This window comes from Nymphalis io, chromosome 3 (genome assembly GCF_905147045.1).
Source record: "Nymphalis io chromosome 3, ilAglIoxx1.1, whole genome shotgun sequence".
Classification (NCBI taxonomy): domain Eukaryota; kingdom Metazoa; phylum Arthropoda; class Insecta; order Lepidoptera; family Nymphalidae; genus Nymphalis; species Nymphalis io.
The window spans coordinates 11,637,933-11,654,364 of NC_065890.1; the positions used below are offsets into that span (position 1 = coordinate 11,637,933).

Below are 16,432 nucleotides of genomic sequence, written 5' to 3' on the forward strand. Positions count from 1 at the left end.
TTGCTAATTTCAGTGAAATTAAGACACATGCTGGTTTCCTCACGATTTTGTTGATGAAAAACTCAAATTAAGCACATGAAAATTCAGTGGTGCTTGCCTGGGTTTGAGCCCACGATCATCGGTTATTATTCACGCGTTCTAAACACTGGGCAATCTCGTTATTCCCAAACCCTAAATGCCGTAAAAGCTAAGCACTAGACGTATAAATGTCTGGTTGCATTTGAAATTACCATACCTATATTGCAATGATAATACATTATCATAATAAACAAAGACAATATACGATACATTAATATTTAGTTGCATTGTAAACATATCCACTTAACTATTTGAATAATTCAATCAATTTACAAACTAATTACATGAATATGCTAATAAAAAACAACTATAAACGATTTTATACATATTATTAAGGTACAAAATTCGGTATCAATTTTAATGTGAGATTAATGTTTAGTTTTGAAACGCTGATCAAAGCTAGATTGATTAATTTTCCTTAAAGCTGAATTGTGATTGGTTCATGATAGTCAATGACGCAATGACCATTGGTAATGGTCATTTAGTATTTAATCAGATTAGTAAATTTGATTTTGCTTATTGCTTTAGCAACTAGAAGTAAGAAAACCTCTAATATCTTAAATGCCAATTCGTTTCTCACTACCTGTAAAAATCATAGCTCCACTAGCTCCACTCCACACTGAAATACACCTTATAGTACTGTTATAAGTGCCTTTGTGTTATTGCTTTGTGATATAAGTTGCTAAGTCTATTAGTAAATATAGCTTTCTCATTCATTGTTAGAAAACTATCAATGGTTTGAAATAAGAACTCTAAGGCTGAATGTGACTTCCCATGGTGCGTGATTCTACCTATTATTCACGGTATCTTACGCGCTGAGGCTCTACCAACGGTGCGTGTCGGTCTTGAGATTTGAAGCTATTTGGTTTTCAAAAGGCAAAACGCACGACACCTTTGAAGTTAACGAAACCTGATGGATCCGACGCACCGTTACGAACTTGTCTGCGCTTCCACAGACTGTTCTCTTCCAATGGTGCGGGTCCGTGCGATCTGGTACGCGTCCGTTCGGAAAAACTTGCAGCGTGGGAAGCAACCTTAAGAAATTATTTTTATATTTTTCGTTAGTAAGTAAATAAGTTTTAGTTTTTTCATCTTGATGTATTTAGAGATTATATATTTATATTGCTATTAATGAGATTGATTTACTTTTTAAAGAATTACATTACAAAAAAAAAATCCTACACAAGTAATTTTGTAAAACTTTAGGTACGTTTATTTGTATATTATATAGCACGAAAAGTTTTTGATTTTATTTTTTTTAATTGCGATGTCAAAGATTTTTAAATTTATTTGGTAATATTTTTAAAAATAGAAGCCTATGCAAAACAGATACCAACTTAGTCGTATATAAAGCATATTTACAGGCATATTTGTAAGCATATTTTAAAGATATGCAGATATCCCAAAGGATGTCAAATTATTAGAATTTTTTAAGACGAATACACGTACATTAAATCACGATATTTGTCTCTGTTTCATAATTAGTTTTTTTTAACTAGATACCATCTTCCATTGAAATTGTAATATAACAATACTAAGTATTACTGTTTAGCAGTAGAATATTGGATTAGTGGGTTATACCTATCCAGCCGGGTTTGCACAAAGTAAACTCCTATTTTTTTTAAACTCTTCATAATCTATATTACAATCTAAATATAAATATAATCTTCATAATCTATATTACAATATAAAAAATATATATATACATTTGGTGGTAGGGCTTTGTGCAAGCTCGTCTGGGTAGGTACCACCCACTCATCAGATATTCTACCGCAAAACAGCAATACTTGATATTGTTGTGTTCCGGTTTGAAGGGTGAGTGAGCCAGTGTAATTACAGGCACAAGGGACATAAAATCTTAGTTCCCAAGGTTGGTGGCGCATTGGATATGTAAGCGATGGTTGACATTTCTTACAATGCCAATGTCTAAGAGCGTTGGTGACCACTTACCATCAGGTGGCCCATATGCTCGTCCGCCTTCCTATTCTATAAAAAAAAAAAAAATCTACGATCTTCGGTACAGAGTTAAGAGATTTAATTACTGGACTGTCTTGGTTCTTAGGATAATATTTAAAGTGTTCAACATTGAATCACGAGATAAGCAAACATTATAATCCAGTGTCCTTTCATCCAACAAGGGATTATTTTGACGAAGTACAAAGTAAAGGAAGGATGAAATTTTAATTTGCCGAAGAAATCTTTCGCGTTCTTATTCATATTTTATTTTATGTCCCATTTGTATTCATTACTTTGCATGTGCCACGTTTCTTTTTCTTCTTTTGTCATCGAATATAAAACTATATTAAAAAAAGTTAAAAATCATTTATAAAATTATATCCTTTGCAATTGCGCAAATCAAGTTAATAAAGACGTTGTAAAAAGTAACCAGTCGCGAGTCGCGGAAAACGTAAAAACGTAAAGTAACAGCTTGTAAAAGGAATAAGTCTCCTCTCCCTTTCAGATCTCCAATACATACTGGTAGATACACATGTTGTAGATTTTCATTCAACACATTCAGGTCTCAGAATACGAGATGAATAATTGTAAACACAAATTAAGCACATGCAATTTCAGCGTTACTTGTCTGAAGTTAAACCCAAGGCAAGGCACTGGGTCAGTAAATTAGTTTTTAATATATTCTATATTTGAAATTACCAATCAGTTTTTACCTACGTCTCAGTTTAATCTGTTTGTTTGTATGCATGTTGTAATATGCCAAACTACTATATAATATAATATTAGCCAAGTTTATAATATATATCTATGGAAACATGATTATTATATTCGATTTTCAAATACATTTCCCGTTGTTACAAAACTTCTATTGTAACGTTTGCAAATTTTTGAAAGTGATTTGTTGTATTACGCGACAAGAATATGAAATAGACGCTTTTCGCGACGTAAAAATTTAAAGCGGGTGAAACGACTAAGCACTGCTATTTATATAAAACATTATATACTAAAACCTTCACTGAAATATTCTGTGTCTTCTATTTTAAGTTCTATGTATACTGGTTTAGATGTTATTTTCATTTAAGCATTAAGAAAATAAAAGTTTTCTTATACGTTATAGTTAGGTTTAGTATAATTATCGGTCAAAATGTTGAAAATTACGGCTTTTTAAAAAAGTCTGTTTAATTTGATGTAAATTATATTTAAAAGACAGTAATTCTTGTCAGAAAATGACATTTTGAGAGATAAAATTTGGTATGACACCAAGTGTAAAATATTTAATAATATTTCAACTTTAAAAACCAATTCGTTGTTGCGTCGAGTTTTCAATGTTATATAAACCTAAGCTATTTATTATCAATTATATATTTAATGCAAATTTAAATTTGAATATTCATCATAACTATGTATTTATATTTAATATAATAAAATGATATAAAATCGACCTTTACAAATAATAATATGATTGAATACGATTAAATAGGGTAATGAATTTATTCATTAATTATGCATTTTAATTTTCAGTGCTCGCTAAACCTTTTATATTAAATTAGAAGTCATTTTGATACGAAATTTAGTATTTAATTATAACGTACATAATTAATTCAATAATTATAAACACAATTTTCATATGTTACAACTTTGTTGCCTGATTGTTTCATCATCAAGAACTTATAATAATCAATATCTGATCGAATTTCGTCTGTCGCAAATCTCAAAGTATTACATACAAATATTTGTATAAGAGATATTATTTTTTTAGTTTCACATAATATTAATAATATAATCACTCTCATGATTGACCGATATGGTGATACGAAACGACGAGAGAGTTCACGCGCAGGACCATAGGCTTTCATTCTTATTAACAATTTATTCAACTCAAATTCAGTCATCTATAATCTTAGTGAGTTCATAGATGTCACCCACCTTGAATATTTCACAGCTGGGCTAATGCCTCCTCCCCTTTTTAGAGGAGAAGTTTTGGAGCTTATTCCACCACGCTGCTCCGACGCGGGTTAGTGGAATACACATATGGCAGAATTTCAGTGAAATTAGACATATGCAGGTTTCCTTACGATGTTTTTCTTCGCCGTCAAGCATTAATTACAAAAACAAATTTAAGCAATAGACAGTTTAAATATTTTCTAGATTTCTATTGTAAAACTACATATACAACAACGTTTATTTGCTTACAAAATAGTCACTGTCTCTATGTAATCGAGTGAAAGAATGTCTGTTGCAAAATTTTAAAAACAGGTACATTAATTATTAATTTGATAGAACCACATTGGAATTGTTTTATTATTTTATTTACGTTGACTATTAATAGTCAAGTGTACTGCTTCTATATTGAATAAAGGAATTTGAATTTGAACTCCCCTAGGAGCCATTTTTGTCTTTGTAAAAACATTCCAAAAAGAATTTATAGCTTTGAGATTACAAATAGCAAGATTAGCTCTTTTTTTAGGATAAAATCTATAAATCAGGTTCACTTATTCCGTCCAGGAACTAGCTGTAAAATAATTTACAAAAGGTACCTACCGTTCAGAAAACCATAATACCGTTTGTTTAAAGTCTATACTTTTCAATTTGTTTCTGTTATAATGTATAAGATTAATTATTTATAAAGTTATTTCATTAACACGTTTTATAATAAGATAAATTTTATGATAATAAAGCTTGTATAATTTAATTCTGAATATAAATGCGTACAATTCAAAATCAAAGCCGCGAATTTTAACTATATGTAAGTATTTATTATAATTAACCCAAAGACGTCTTAGAAATTAAAACAATTATTGTGTTTGATATTCGTCTTTGTTTACGCGAATTATTCAAACTTTTTCATTAAGCTCGTTGATTAATCATTTTTAATTTGTTTTATTTTTGTTGTATTATTAGTTTTTACCAGCTAAAAACAACAACAAGTTAAAAATTAAATTAAATACAGTAAGGTGTAAAGGGGTGAGAATATTGTAGTTAAATGAAACATAAAACGTATTGTCTTATTCATAAATTGTACATGACATACAAAAATTTATGTGATACAAGCAGCTAAGTGCTGGAACGGTGTGTAGTTATCCTGTAGAGCTTTTTTGTAAGGAAAAACTTACCAAATACCGCACGTTTAAAGGAAAAGAGCCTATTACCACACGAAAAAAGAAATAGTGATATTAATAATTGAAATATTTAAAAGATACGCTCAACAGAGTAGTGGATCACCGTAAGTCAGTTTTCGACATTACGTGTCATAAAAAAGTTAGCCATAAAACATTGAAAACATTTCAATTACTGCGCATCGGCTTAATGTTACAAAAAGATCATATAAATTGAAAAACATTATGCTTCCCTTGTAAAATTATTATCTTTAAGTGTTACGAAAATAAAAAAGCTGCTATTTTAATGTTGAAAATACTAAGAAAACTAGTATAAGTGACTCCACACAAGGCAATTCATGTCAATTAGTAGAGCCTTAGTAGAACTGATATTCGACACGCCATAACATGTTATGTGTGAACGTGTCGATGTTATTAGCAAAGAGAAACAAGCCTTATGAATAAGACAATACGTTTTATATTACATTGCGTCATATCGAAAGAGCTAGTTTTTATTTGCTTTGTCGTATTCCTTTCAAAAAATAAAATTAAATGAAAGGCGATACTAATTTTGAATGTTATACAAGTTTATTTTAAAATATGCTTTCAATAATTCTTTGGTACATATATTTAAGTGTTTTGTAGTAATATACGTCATAATTTAAATACCATGACGGACAAACCGTAAATGGTTTATTCAAATTACATTAAATAAGCAAAGACAGAACAGTACGATTCCTTTTTTACCCGACTGTCAAGGAAGGGTTATGTCTATTTTCTCTCTGTTTGGCAACCGTTTTTTTTACAAACAATTGTACACGAGCATGTTCGAAACATGCATAAAGTTTTTCTAAAATTTTTAATTATAATTATGTACGAAATTTGACAATTAAGCAAACACTTGTGAGATATACATATAAAAGTGACTCTTTGCCTTTGACCAATCAAAAGTCAAATAAAATATTTTTGATAAAAAAACGTTAAAAGATTTCTTCATTGTTTTATTGAGTACAATATGATCGTTATATTTTTGGAACACCATAATAAAAGTAATGAAATATATACCAAAAACTAAACATTTGAAAACAATTTTACAAAAGAAATCTAAAACAAAGGAGTGTATTGAATTTCGAGACCGACAGGCGTGGAACGAGTTAATGATTAGATTTGTTACGTTTATTCTATATACTTGTACATATAACATTCGTCATTACGTTCGTTGTAATAATAATATCCTGGGACATTATTCACACACGGCCATTTAATCCCAAAATTAAGCAGAGCTTGTACTATGGAAACCAGACAACTGATATACTACATAAACTATTTTTCTTTTGTAAATACATACTTATACATATAATTACACCCAGACTGAGGACAAACAGACATGTCATGAACATGTAACACAAATGTCTGTCCTGGGTGGGAATCGAACCCACGACCTTCGGCGTGAAGGCAAGTATCAACGAACCACGTCAACCGGCCCGTCGAAAAAATTTTTTACTAAGAAAATATTTTTTAAATATTTCAATTTAAATTTTTCTAACTTGTAATTTCTGGTACAAAAATTATAATAATAATTTAATTGCAAAATACTATATTATTTTTTAAAAACTGTAACAATGCGAAAACCTCAATAAAATATACCCGATAAAAAATAGCTGTATGTCAGCTATCTGATTCTAAAAAATGTACGGCGTACTTGTATTTTATTTTTGTTATTTTATAATTATGTACTTGTTTCTAAAGTACTTTAATTATCAGTGGCTCGGTTATAAATTAAACCGTCGTCGCCGGCGTGCAGTAAACTGACACATGCCGCAGATACTTGTCGCCTCTATAAATGATGTCTGCATTTTACCGTTTCATAAACATTTTACAGAAATATTAAGTCATACGGGATCCCGTAGGTCCAATGGCTAGCTTATGCGGATGCAAATCCCAAGGGTCTTGGTTCAAGCTTTGGATCGGGCGAATAAAAAATACTTTAGTTCTGTAGATCAATTCTCAAAAGCAGTCTGAAGTGGGAAATTGCGAATCTAAAATTTAAATAATGTCGTGCTTAAGGAAGCACGTAAAACCAATTATTCCGCTCAGTACTAGTAAGCTAAGAATTATTTCTAAAATGTTAGCATTACAAATGATTACTTGAAGAATCACATGAATTAAGTGGAAATTAACGAAGATAGCTTTTTGGCTATCATCTTAGAATGTTGTCTATTTTTTTAATAAAAGACTCATAGGTCACATTCAGTTCCATCCCAAAGCTACATATATGCGATCCCAGAGCCTGGTAATGGTAAAAATTAAAAAATACCCAACGCAGTTCTCTTATTTATGGAATATTAAAAGGATTCCATGTTCTATGTACTCAATGTTGCTTATATCACTATCATGACATAATCGAATCAATTTGAATCTTCCGAGTGCATATAATATTTGATGCCAATTGTGAACATAAACAAAAGCAAGATGTAAAAAGGCTCATCGCATACCAATTTCGTTACAATTTGATTAAAGTTTTTTTTCGCGTAATTCGTTCAAGAAATATTTATTATTGATATGATTTTTTGTTCATATGCCAATTAATTTAATCAACGTTAATCAAGGCCTGCTAGAGGATAAAAATATCTGAGTAGTCGATTCTATTAACTAATTATATCCAATCCACTTCTTGTGATTGATCGCGCTTGATATGATTCCATAATATTTTACTAATCGACGGCTTGCGATCTTACGAATGAAATCTGTTACAAGAGACAAATTCTGAGATTTACATACGCGTTTATGTGTTTCTGATTACGTAACGATCATTAGTTACGAGGTGCGAGTAGGCTTGCGTGTGACTTTTATTTCTTGTTTTATTCTATCATTATACATGAGCAAATTGTGCATCAGTTGAATAATTTATTAAATAAACTATAAATATTTACAGTCGACTTGATAGCCAGTTTTAATGATTTTGATTTTCCTAATAGGTTTGTAATATGAACTGAAATTCTCTTTTTTTTATAAAATAGGTAGGCAGACGTGCAAACGGGTCATCTGACGGTAAGTGGTCATCAAAGACAGGCATTGGCTCTGTAACAAATATTAACCGTTACCTACATCGCCAGTGCGCCACCAACCTTGGGAACTAAGGTGTTATGTGTCTTGTGCCCGTCACACAGTTTGTTGGAAGGATATCTGATGAGTGGGTAGTAGCTACCCAGACGAGTTTTCGAAAATCCTATAACCAAGTACATTTTTTTTACGATATATTTATTATTATTGACTGTACCGGTAAGTGGTCACCACTTTCAATTTATATTTATAAATAACACTGTCGATATGTAATCGAATAATTGATAGGTAATATGCGAACCACACACATCTTTACAGATTGAATATCACAAAGTCCTACAACCGCATAATTATATTTTAATATATAGTAGCCAGTTTAGTTTTGTATATTCATCGGAGAACTATATCGGATTAATTTGTATTATTGCATTCTGAAGTTATATTATTAGTTCAAAGGTTATAATCGTTTCATATTACATTAATTTATCTTGATAACCTTAATTAGTAAATTAGTTTCTGTTTTAAATATGAAATATAATTTATACATACGTACGTAATTGCAATGTATAGATCGCGTTTAGCCATTAGTTCTTCGTCAAAATATTTAAAAATAGACGCTAAGTTTTGTGTATTAGAACTATATTTCGTTTTCGTAATGTAAAGGCTAAATAAAGGTACAATTTTGTAGTGTAATAGTGCAATTGATCGCGCCACCGCACCTTGTGAAATGTTCGCCGAAAGCACTTTGATTAATGGTCATGTAGTGATTAAAAGTAGCTCATACGTGCCACCCATTACGTTTAAGATGTAAGCGAAAATAGCCCGAATATAAATGAGGTAAGGCTACAAATACAATGTATTCTTTTAGTCCGAGAACGTAAGACGCTTAGTAAGACAATTACTTAGCTTAGCTGCCGTCAATCAACGCGTTACTTTAACCGATAAGGAATTAGACGAAATTATAAAATACTAGCTCTCCCGGCTGCACACGAGTAGATAAATGTCTATAAAACGTTTAGAGTAAAGGATAAACATGTTTTTTTTTTTGGGCATCGGCTTTTGCTGGCTTACACAGAACACTTTACAAAGTTTCATTACAATCGGATGAATAATTTAGGAACGTATGGAGGACTAACATTTATTTATTAAGAAAAAGATGATAGTTTAATTTTTACTATAAACGAAATTTTATAATAGCATATTATTGGCTGAAAATGTGACTTATTTTGCCTTGTCAACAATTTTACTTACGTTTTTAATAAAAAAAACAACAATATATTTAATAGATAATGTAAGCGTCAATAATATAAGTTTAAGTGTTATAAATAAATAAAGCGTTATATGAAGATTGGTCTTGAGTATACAGTTATTTTCCCAGATAGAATAGAATAGAATAGAATATACTTTATTGTACACCAAAAGAGTTACAGAACCATTTTTAACACAACAGTGCGTAAACTTTTAAATCGAGTTATTTCCTGGGTCAAAACTTAATCACTAGAGACATAGCTTTGAAACCGTTCTTTCTATCATAATATGTATGTAATAATGTCCTCCAGAATGATATCGGCCACGGCGGCCAATCTCAAGAGAGATTAGCCAACTACGCAGGAGATATTATAGTGCACAAGTGTGTGCGCAAACACAGGTGCACTCTCTATTCCCTAACGCTCATAATCCGATGGGACGGCAATCCCACAAGAACGGAAAGAGTTCAGGCGCAGGACCAACGGCTTTACGTGATTTCCGAGCCACGGGAGTGTACACACTTCCAATTTTCAGACTCCGGGCTGCTACTGAGAATTTTCTGACAGAAAAACACAATCATTTTTATTGGTCCGAGCTGGGAATTGAACCTAGGACCTCCAGGTCTACGCCTTATATCAAGCTACTAGACCAACGAGACTGTCAAATATATGTATAATAAAATCGTCATATCACATTTATATAAAAACAGTTTTATAAAACTAATTATATTCAAATTTGCTGCATGGATGCGTATCAGCTACGGTCAGCTCCGAACTCATCTAAAATAATAAAACTAACACTGAAACTTTTCGATCAATTAGTCTGGTTGAACGGGATTTCATTCTGTTGTCCAATTTCGTTTGCTCTAGTTTAAATGATGTCGAATAATAACTTACAATAAACATTTAATAAAATGTATTTTTAAGCCGATATTGCCCAGTGGATAGGATGAACCTTTAACGAAGATCACGGGTTCAAATTCAAAAAAGTTTCATGTACAGAAATGCTATTTTGTAAGAACTCAATTCATTTTTCACCTGTAAAATTTTGACAACTGATTTATGGTTTAATATACTATATCGATGAGTGTATTCTTTAAATGTTATATGGTAATTATTGTGGTCAATGTCACACATCACTTTTCACATTTTACGACCGTTTTCTGCGGTGAGATTCAAGTTTAATCTTACAGATTAGCTCTTAAGACTTTGTGTTTATAGTTAAATTCGTGCTCGGCGGTGAAGAAAAATATCGTGAGGAAACTTGCATGTGTCGGATGTCATCAACCGCGTTAGAGCGGTGCCGTGGAATAAGGTCAAATCCTTCTCCTTGAGAGGAGAGGAAACGTAAACCCAGCAATGAGTCTTTTACTAGCTATCATTACTTTATTCTTTTTAAAGTACCGACAGAAATTTTAATACTTTTTTCTATGTGAATGTAAGCTGTTGGCCTTACTGGCAATTTTTATACAGCGTCAGTTTTTATACATAAGTATAAATATTGGAATTTATTTTGACTGTGCAGTAGTATTTTGTACATTAACCCATATACATAAATTTCGCAGTGATAAAAATAAATATAAAAAATTCCAAAATCAAACAATGAATATAATAAAATTATAATAAAATGATATTTAAACATCTATTTTTTTCGTATAAATATTAAAACAATTATTCAAAATAACAACATAACTTAATTGATCACGGGCTGTCGAGAGTTACTATTTTTTTTTTTTTATATAAAACTTATCAACAATTGAAATAAGATTTTATTCGAGAATAAAACATTTCTTCGGGTTATAGCAGAAATGTAAGTACCACCTGTTTTTCATTATATCGAAACGACGTTTGTATGTACTTTAATTTAAATCCGCGGGTATCGTGAGTCGATTAGGGCAAACTCGCACACGCAAGCAACACGAGCTATATCTCCAGCAAATAGCAGTGTAAAAATGGTAGACGTCAGACAGAATGAATACAATTGTATTCATATCCTATATCTGAAACGTTACCTACCTACCTAAAGTTAATTTATTACAAGAAATACTACAATGACAGTATTCAAAATATACTAATAAGCAGTATCAATTTTAGTAGTTTTTAATATTTTTTCTTACTACGGATACTTTAAAGCTGAGCCTACTAGTCTACCTGTATAGAATGAAAAATGAGCATTCCTAAATACACTAACTTTTTTACTGTCTAACTTTCACCGAATTTATAAAGTATACACAATAAGTAAATTTTCTTTTATACAAAAGCTGCCAATATATCAAACTTGTTTTATTACAACTTATCCTGTCACTATTACAAAATATATTGATTATTATTTATATATTCATTAATTTAAAAATATATTTTACAGTATCTAAAAATATCAAACCGGTACGAACATCGTATCTCTAAGGAGTATTTATTTGTTATTAGGCAACAGGTTTTTATTTGTTTTTACTAGATCAATAGACAAGATTAGAATTCGGTATCAAACTTTAATATAAGAAATTATTAGTACGATTTCCTGTATTTTTTGCTATAGCCGTGTCATTTACATGTAAACGGTCTCCAATACCGGACCAGTTTTACAACATGGTAACATCTAGCTCATAACTAGGGCAGCGTCGATTGACATCAGCGGTAACGTGTGACGTAATATTATCATCAATTAGATTATGATACGAAAATGTTTAATAATGTTTGTGTTCTATCTATTTAAATACTTTATAATAAGGTTTTAAATCTGACAAAAAATAGATAAGCTGTGTTTGTGGATAAGCTTTTATATACAAAAGGCAGTCACTTTTTACCGGTAATACTTATTTTGTCAAACAGCGATATTTTGTATTGCTGTCTTTCGGTTTAAATTGTGAATAAGCCAGTGTTATTATCGGTACAAACTATTTTAAATCCTATATCCTTTTTGATGCTGTAAGAAATATTTTATTTCTTGCTGTAAATATTTATCGATGTAGGATTAACATCACGCAACCCAATTGCTAGTCTACCTTCGCTAGAATAAATTGAAAGGAACAAGACATGACAATACACTGCGTCAACTTCCAATGAATTAAGCAACCGAATGATTCACTTCAAAGTGTAGTAAGGCCAAAATATACATTTCAATTAACAATAGTTCGCATAGAGCTGAAAATTGGTATAGATGAAAGGCTCCGACGTACGTTATAAAAAATATATTCAAGGTCAAAGGTGGAAATAATAGTTTTTTTTTAAATTCTTCTCATAAACGTGTTATCATAAAATATATAAGATCTAGTTTTTAAAATGGTGATTTAATCGTATATTTTTATTTATATATTTAGTTATTTTAGCCATTAAAATATTTATACAATATATATTTTCGTACGTAGGCGTAAATAATATTATTTTCGATGTTTTAAATGGTGATATCGAGAAATATTGGTTTTTAGGAAAAAAAGTTCATAACCATTTTTCTTAAGAAAATTTGTAGATCATGCAATTATCTACAATTTTTCTTAAAATCTCTGCGACAAAATCCAGCTGTGTGTGAAATATTGCAAGCCTACCACAATTTTTTTGTCTATTATGACCGGACTATATATATATATTTATTAGACTATATATATATATTTATTTTAAATATATATTTATTTATTTTAAATATCCAATCCGGAGGTCTTGGGTTCAATTTTCAGGTTGGGCCAATTAAAAGTTGTTGGCTTTTTCTGTTAGAAAATTCTTAGTAGTAGCCCGGAGTCTGAAAGTTGGAAGTGTGTTCACTCCCGTGCCTCGGAAAGCACGTAAAGACGTTGGTCCTGCGGCTGAACTCTTTCCGGTCGTGTCGGAAGGCCGCCCATCCGATTAAGATAAGGGAATAGAGAGTGCACCTGTGTTTGCGCTCACACTTGTGCACTATAATATCTCCTGTATAGTTGGCTAATCTCTTTTGAGATAGGCCGCCGTGGCCGAAATCGGTCTGGAGGACATTATTATTATTATTCATATCCAATTAATATTTTTTAATAATATTAATCCAATGTTTACATAATTTTATATGTTTCATTAACTTTCTTGGAAGACACCCACATTTCATCAAGCTACGTTTTTGTAATATAATACTAGAAAAATCAGGCAGCTGTTATTACGCAGATGCTAAAGTGGATAGTATAAAAGCATCTTCATTAAAAAAAAACATATTACATATACCATCTGTTATAGTGATAGATCAAACCGAGTCTAAAATTTTAATCCCAAACAAACTTGTTTGATTATAGCAGACAGATTATTCCTGTTTCTCAAATACTTTAAGAATTCTAAATTAATTTTTTACTGGTGGTAAGGCTTTGTGCAAGCTCGTCTGGGTAGGTTTCACCCACTCATCAGATATTCTACCGCAAAATAGCAGTACTTGGTATTGTTGTGTTCCGGTTTGAAGGGTGAGTGAGCCAGTGTAATTACAGGCACATAAAATCATAAAATCTTAGTTCCCAAGGTTGATGGCGCATTGAAAATGTAAGCGATGGTTGACATTTCTTACAATGCCAATGCCTAAGGGTGTTGGTGACCACTTACCATCAGGTGGTCCATATGCTCATCCGCCTTCCTATTCTATATAAAAAAAAAATTAATATATTTAAATTTTAGATTTTAAAATGACGAATGTAATATGTATTACAGATTATATAATTTTTAAAAAGCGAGTTGTAACTTAATCGTCGAAAACCAGTGATTTTTTTGTCTGTTTGTCTCGATCTACATTCTAAAGCAGCGATTTTGAATCTAACAAGCAATTTAAAGTTTAAAATTAAATATCACCTATTTAGACGGGCTTGTACAAAGCCCTACGACGAGTAAAATATGTATTTTGATTTAATTTTTCTATTGTGTTGGTTATCATATTATATTATCAAAGTGAAAAGATTATAGATTACTGTCTTTAAATATTAATTACATAAGATTATTTTAATAAAGACCCCTTCGCTATATAATATATCAAATTTACCAATCTTGTCTAATAAATATTAAGCTATATCTAAATAAGTGTAATGAATAGATTCATAGTAAATGATTTAAAGTTTAAAATTGCTTGTTAGATTCAAGTTGATAAAAGAATGCTTATTTTAATTCGAATTACGACTTAATTACCCGTTATTTTTAAATTAAAATAGCATTTATGCAAACAATTCTAATAATCGATTGAAAGCAGCTTGCTGACTATAATTCCGGTATGAAATCTGACTCAGGGTCGCATTCGGAAGGGATTACTGGGTAATTACCATTTAGCAAATGAGATTTATAGCTGAAAATGTATGTTAGCTGCTATTTTAAACTGATCCATAAAGCTTTTCGGTGTAACATAATTTTGACAAATTTCCAGTACCAACATGAATCATTAATGCTGGCTTAGGAATGGTATGTGTCAATTCAAAAAAATACAGTATTAACGATAATATTAATAACAGCAACACAGCAAGGCGTTAAACTAGTTGATAGGGAAAGCTCTTAAGTTATAAGTTTATTTTATTCACTCAGTCTTTCCCCGTATTTCAAATTTACTAAAATTATTTTAATGGACGATGGACGTTTGAATTAAAATTCATCATTATTTATGTCAGAAATAAAGAATATGGCTTCTATTCATAAATATCAGTTATATTAATTACTTTAGTGGAGAATAAAAGTTTGTATGGAAATTTGTGTTTGCTGTTAAGTTAGAAACTTGAAAGTTATATGGCCTTTTTAGTCTTAGTATGTACTTGGAACTAACTGATCATTACAAAAAGTACAAAAAGGTCTTAGCCAGAGTAAACTACTCACAAATTCCGATATTTAAGAAAAGTTAGATAGTTCCTGAATAGTTGCTGACAGGGAATCACATTGGGCACAAAGCTATTCAATTCAATTATTTAAAGATAATTTAATCATTTCAATTCAATTATATAGTTATATATAATACTTTAACCAATAAGAATTAAGAAACAATTAATGTATATATTTTCTTAATGTCTAAGATAAAATTAAATTTTCTAATTGCAATTTTTCTGTCTGACATTTGTTCTGAAGGAAAACGTGTTTTAATGCAGCAGAACAACCTATAACCAAAGATACGAAAGACAGTATCTAAAACGAATTCATTTAAACAACAAGGGGAATGAAGACTGTGAATTGTCAATCTGACTCGGAATTTGTTTCTGTGACCTAAAATCACGGTGGAAATGTCAGCAAGAGGTCGCCAGCCACAGACTAATTAATATATAGAGGCAGCTTGTCCAATAGCTTTGGAAACATTGCATTTCGTTAATAATCAATCCAAAACCTTCCAGAAACTTAACACTAACTTTAATTAATTATTCATTCAGACCTTTAGATTAAAGATGGAAATTATTAAATCTGGAGCGTCTAAGGTTCTATTGAAAACAATTGTTTTTTTTTAAGCAGGTTAAAATGCATTTTCATAACAAGTCTTCATCATTATATAAACATTGGTCATTAAAATTTTCTATCTGAATTACGAGTAACAGCGCGTTTGTGATAAAAATATTTCTACAAAATTCAATAGTAACATTTTTTTGGTTGGTACATATTGCATCTAGTTTTAAAAAAAACTAGATGCAATATGTTCCCTATTTATTTATGTGTCATTCTGCTTGTTTAGACGGTTCGTATTCAAGGCGTTAGAACTAGTGTAATTACAGGACAAAGGACTTCATAGTCAACGTTCCACTTCCACGTTGGGTCGCGTATTAATTGTTGGTTCATACATTATTATTATCCTATTTATTAGCAAAAACCCAGTTACTATGACATAGACTAGTTCAAAACAATAACTCAATAATGTCTATAATAGTATATTCTACAACTGTAATAGATTTTAGAATTCTAAGAATATCCAATATACCAAGTTTTTTTATTTAACTGTTAATAATAATCAGTTGCACGTTAGTTCTTTATTTTGTTTATTATATATTACTTTTTAGACTTGATGTGGACATTTAACACATGAAGTTTTAAGGTTTT

At 30.6% G+C, this 16,432-nt stretch overlaps 1 protein-coding gene across 1 annotated transcript in view; it reads right to left on the reverse strand.

Moving 5' to 3' along the window:
* The window catches only part of LOC126781210 (dual specificity calcium/calmodulin-dependent 3',5'-cyclic nucleotide phosphodiesterase 1), a 193,869-nt gene that overhangs the window by 157,408 nt on the left and 20,029 nt on the right, over nucleotides 1–16,432 (reverse strand). The gene's annotated exons all lie outside the window — the stretch shown is intronic.